The sequence below is a fragment of the Microtus oregoni genome, unplaced genomic scaffold (genome assembly GCF_018167655.1).
Source record: "Microtus oregoni isolate MIOR12 unplaced genomic scaffold, Mior012 000012F_ref0000307, whole genome shotgun sequence".
Classification (NCBI taxonomy): Eukaryota; Metazoa; Chordata; class Mammalia; order Rodentia; family Cricetidae; genus Microtus; species Microtus oregoni.
Genome location: NW_024543071.1, coordinates 30845561 through 30851560, shown reverse-complemented (window position 1 = coordinate 30851560; position 6000 = coordinate 30845561).

Below are 6000 nucleotides of genomic sequence, written 5' to 3'. Positions count from 1 at the left end.
GCACACAAACAAACAAACAAACAAACAAACAAAAAACCAAAGACATTGTCATTATCTTAGTCAACAACGGTTTTCTTTAAGTGCGCTCTCTCTCTCTCTCTCTCTCTCTCCTTTTCTCTTTCTCTTTAAGACAGGGTCTTACTATATAGTTGAGGCTTGCCTTGAAGTTGCTATAAAGTCCAGGCTGTCCTCAAGTTCATGATTATTCTGCCTCAGTGTTCCATGTGCTGCGATTACAAGTTTGTAATATTGTGACTAGCTATGATACAGTTGGTTTTTTACATTCTAAAAATCAAAGTGTTGGGAGTTATGTATGGTAAGCTCATGGAATAGAAGATGTCTCCATTAGATACACTGAAAGGGAAGAGTTACCATAAGGGGGGAAAAATAGACTACTCCCAACAGAATAGAAGGGGGCCTGAAGACCCACAAAAAGTAGTATAGGTTACAGAAAAGAAGCATCAGGAGGATCTCTGTGATTTCATTTTCTTCCGTTTCTGGGAGACAGCCTCTGCTGGAACACTAGCCACCGAGGGCGTAAGTCTCGGGAGTCCCAGGAGGGTGGGAGACTCTGTGAAACCAAATGCGACCATCAGAGGCCTCCATATGCGGAGAAGGGAGCTACTGCGACGGGCATTGGACACTTGCCTGTCCAGGTGCAACCACAGCATGAACTATAGGAATGACCCCCCCCAACCCCCCCCACACACACCAGGCACGTAAGTGGCAGCCTCCAGCCTCCAAGGACAAAGAAGGACACCGATTCCGCAGCAGCCTGTTTTCCCTTCTTTTCTTTCACTTTCCGCAGTATTTTTAAAATATATTTTACAAAAAAATTGGTTTTGTTTCTAAATGACTTTTGTGTGTTCACATGATGCTGTTTACAGATTTGTTTCCACTACTGGGAAACACTCTCTCTGTTTTGCACTATTTGTAAAGTTCCTTCTCTTTTATGCTATGCCTTCTATTCCTCTCCGCTTTTCCTTTCTATTATACATTTAATGGTCATTTATCTCTCTCATTCTGTTTTTTTAAAAACTTCATTTTTAGTCCCTTTCTTTCATTTACCTAGTTTTGGTTTTTAACTTTTTCATTATGTATTTAGTACTGAGCTTTTGTGGTCTGTATTTCACTTTACTTTTTCTCATCTCTTGCTCTTTCCTCTTCCCCTCCATACACTCTTCCCCTCTTCTTCTTTTACTTTTATTCATTTAGTTTGTGTCAGTTTCTTTGCTCTTTGCCTGCCTTTCCCTCTTTGTTTCTGTTAACTCATTCATTCACCATTTTTGCATTAGTTTTGCAATTTTTGTTTGTTTTATGGACATTGGTGATATATTTATTGGTTTTAATTATTAGTTTTAAGCATTGTCTTACTCTGTGTGGTTTGATGTTCCTTCTATTATAGTAGTTTGTTTTATTTTCTATATTGGCATTAGGGAGATTGAGACTTCAAAGACAGGTTGCTGACTAAGAAGACCCTTAAATAAAAGAAATATGCAAACCAACAGACACGAAAAGTCACAATGCAGAAACATAAATGGAGAATCAAGCAGCAGGACTTTTCCTCAACCCCTGAATTCAAACATACTGTGGCAGACAAAATGGCAGGTGCATTTTTCAAAGATTCCAAAAGCAATGGATGCCATAAAAGATGACAATCAAAGGAATTCAATTAGGACCTGAAGAGGAAAACACACACAACAGAGGAAGTGACCAGCAAATGTACCCCCCAAAAAAACAACAATATTGATGGAAAACTGAACAACACAGTGAAAGATAAGCAAGGAAATGGAGATTTGGATAAAACCAAACAGGAAACAAACAAATCAAAGTGGAAAGCATCATTAGAGGACTTAGCCAAGCAGAGAAAAGAGTGTCCACGGTGGATGGAAGACAAGGTCAAGGAAGCGCTGCAACCAAATATCAATAAGGAAAAATACGAGCACGGCACAATGTGCAAGAACCCTGGATAATATCAGTGGTCGAAACCCAAGAATTCATGAAGTGGAAAAGGAAAATGAGATATAAAACTAAAGACATGGAGAATCTAGTTGATTAAATTATAACATAACCTCCCTCCCCCCAAAAAAATATCTAGAGAAAGTGATGGACATCCAAATGCAAGAGGAATTTCAGAATTCCAGAAAGCCATTCTGTTACATCGTCAAGATGTTAGGATGATAAAGAAAAGAAATAATATTGACGGTTTTAGGGAAAATGCCAAATCATCTACAAAGACAAACATGTTTTAATAACACCAGATCCCTTAGCAACAATCTGAAGACAAGCAAAGTATGGACAGTATATGTCAAGCTCTGAAAGCAAGCGGCTTCAACCAAGATTGCTATCTGCAGTGAAGCTCTCTTGGCTTTGCTAGAGAAGTGGACCTGTAAGATAAGCACAAGTCAAACATATGACTAGCAAGTCAAAAATGCAAAGCAAAACAGAGCAAAGCTAAAAACACCCCCAAGAAATATTATAGACAGAGGAGGGAAAAAAGTCTTAATCAAGAGAGCACAGGAAAGAATACATTTACTGAGAGGAGTGAACAAGAAGAGCCAGACAGGAATCTAGCTCGCCCGCCCAAGGCACTAAACCAACTGTCAGCAGAGGAGGAGCAGAATTGGCAACACAACCCAAAGCTACAAGGATTAATAAACATCTCTTAGTAATCACCTATTACAGATTATCCCAGATTACCAATAAAGAGATGCAGACTTACTGACTGGGTTAAAGCATTAGCTCCAAACATCTGATGTCCCCCCCCCCAAACATCACTCTCCAGCAAAAGACGCCCACAGACTGAGAGTCCGGGGATGGGAATCAATCAGTCAAGTGAATGGAAACTGAAAACAAGCTGTCATAGCTTTTCTGATGTCTGATAAAGTAGAGTCCAAACCAAACTTAGTCAGAAGCGATACAGAAGGAAATACTTCATCAAGAAGATATAGAAGATATATATATACACACACTGAATGTAGGCATGTTCAATTTTTTAAAACAAACCCTAGTCAACATAAAAGTTTAAATAAATCCTGACACAGTACGAGGGGGGATTTCAGTGACCCAATTACATATTCACAGAGGTCATTTGAAAGAAAAGCTAATAAAGAAAAGTCATAGTTAAACTACACTATTGATTGAAGGACTTAAGATATATATATATATATATATATATATATATATATATATACTATTTCATCCAACAGATACGGAATATACACCAGCAGCCCTTGAAACCTTCTCAAAAGCAGACCTCATTCTAGACCAGAGAGCAAGTTCTTTTTAAAAAGTAATTTACTTTTATTTTATGTTCAATGGTGTTTTTCCTGGATGTATGTCTAAGTGAGAGTGTTGGATCTGGAGTTACAAACAGACGTGAGCTGCCATGAACCCGAGTCCTCTGGAAGAGCAGCCCGTACTCCTAACCACTGAGCCATCTCTCCAGCCTCAAGAGAGCAAGTCTTAGCAAACAGGAGAAAATCAAACTATTTCCCATGCCTCATCAGATCATACTGCAGTGAAACTGGAAATCAATAGCCGAAGAAACCACAGAAACGGCAGAAATACTTGAGGCTGAACGCTATCTTCATGAAGGACCAGTGGGTCATTCAAGAAATCGGAAGGGAAATTTTTAAAAATTCTTAAAATCAAGCAAAAATGAAAGCACCACTTACCAGTATCTTTGAGATAGAGTCGTGGCAGTTCTCAGAGGAGAGTTATCGCTCTCAGTGTTTACATAAGAAAAACCAGCGTGACAGTAGACACAGGACCAAATGAGAGATCTGAAGGGCGCGAAAACAAACAAGAGAAGCCAAACCCCAAAGCAAGAAATAATAAAGATCTGAACGGAAATTAATGATGTGGGGACTAAAAGAACAGTACATAAAATCAGTCAGACAAAGAATTGCTTCTCTGGAAAAATAAACAAAGTTGCCAAATCCATAGCCAAGTTGACCAAAAAAAAAAAAAAAAAAGCAAAAAAATACTCAAATTTAATGAGAGATGAAAAACTGAATGTTACAACAGAATCCAATAAAATCCAGAGGATCATTAAGAAATACTTTGAACATTTGAATATCAAAGAACTAGAAAATCCAGAAAAAGCGATAAATTCCTAGGCATATATGACATATTAAAATTAAATCAAGAATATATAATCAACTCTAGAGATCTATAATAAGCAACAAGATTAATGCAAAAATTAAGTCTCTAATGAAGGAAAACCCAGGCATGGGAGGATTAACTAATGAAGTCTGTCAAGAAAAGCCAGTGCCGAATATCCTCAAACCAGTTGTTCTATAATAAGAAAGAAAAGAAAAACAACACTATGAAACAAGTATTACTCTGGTATCTAAAACGGGAGAGGACACAAGAACAAACAAGGAAACTATAATTTCCATGATGAACACACATGTAAAAATCCTCAATAAAATTCTTGAGGACTTAAAGCTAGAGAAATAGCTCAGGCAGTTCTGCCTATAATTATACTTCCAGAGGGACATAATGCCCCTATCTTGTGTCAAGCATTTGCATGCATGTGGCTTACATATGCACATAAATAAAAATAATAAAAAAATTTTTACATTCTTAAGAACTAATTTTTTAAATACATGTTAGGATTATTCCGTATGATCAAATTTGTTTCATTCCAGGAATGCAAGGTTGGTTCAATACACATAAATCAGTAAAGATAATGCAGAACATAAATATCTTTTTATTAGATGTAGAAAAATCCTTTGATGAATTTTCATATCCCTTCATGATGCATAGCCCCCAAAGAAACTAGTAATTGAAGGAACATAGCTCAACATACTGAAGGCTATGTAAAAGAAACCTATGGCCAACACTAAATGGAGAAGACGGATGTCTTTGCTTCTAAAATCAGGAAGAAGACAGGGTGCTGCCCTTGTGAGTCCTACTCCACACAGAAAGTCTCAGCTAGAGCAAAAGACAAGATAGAGGAATAAATCAGATGTGAAGAAGAAGGAAGAAGGCACGTTTGGCCTTTTTGCAGGCAACATGACCTAAAAGACCCAGTGACTCCACCATAAAACACTTAGAGCTGATAAATACTTTCATCAGTGAAGTAAGATACAAAATAAGCTCACGGAAATGAGGAGCTATTCTATATGCCAATATCGAGCTTGCCAAGGTTATTAAATCAAGGGGAAAATCCTATTCACAAAGCTTAAAAAAAAACAAATACAGAAATAAACCTAACCACCCAGCCAAAAGAAACTAAAGACTAAGGACCTTAATGTTTTAGAGTCCAAAGAAAGAAAAGGAAGAATACACCAGAAGTCAGAAAGACCTCTCACATCCTCAGGGATTGTCAGAATTCATAGAGAGGAAATGGTTATATTACTGCGAGGTATATACAAATGCAACACAACTCCCACCAAAATTCTGATTAGCATTCTTTTGTTTTGTTTTGTATTGTTTTGTTTTTAGAGACAGGGTTTCTCTGTGTGGTTTTGAAGCCTGTCCTGGCACTAGCTCTGTAGACCAGACTGGTCTTGAACTCACAGAAATCTACCAGCCTCTGCCTCCTGAGTGATGGGATTAAAGGCAGTGTCACCACGGCCCGGCAACTACAATAAACTCCAAAATCCCACATCAGATTAGGAGTTTACATCTAAAATATATGAAAAACTGAAAAAAAAATAAATATCAAAAGAACTCAGCCAAACAATTGGCTAATGAACTGAGTATACGACTTTCAAATTTTCAACTATAATCGCCCACTGAATATTTGAAAAACTGTTGACCATCCTTAACCATGAGGGAAATGCAAGTTCAAATTGCTTGGAGACCTCATCTCACCTCAGTCAGAAGGCTGTCATCAGGAAAACAGACAAGAACAAACACTGGTGAGGGGTGGGGTAGGGTAAACTCCTGTGCACGGCTAGCAGAAATGGAAACTCATGCAGCCACCATGGAAATCGGTGTGACCGACAGTCCCTTAAAAAACTAAAAGTAAAACTACCATATGACCCA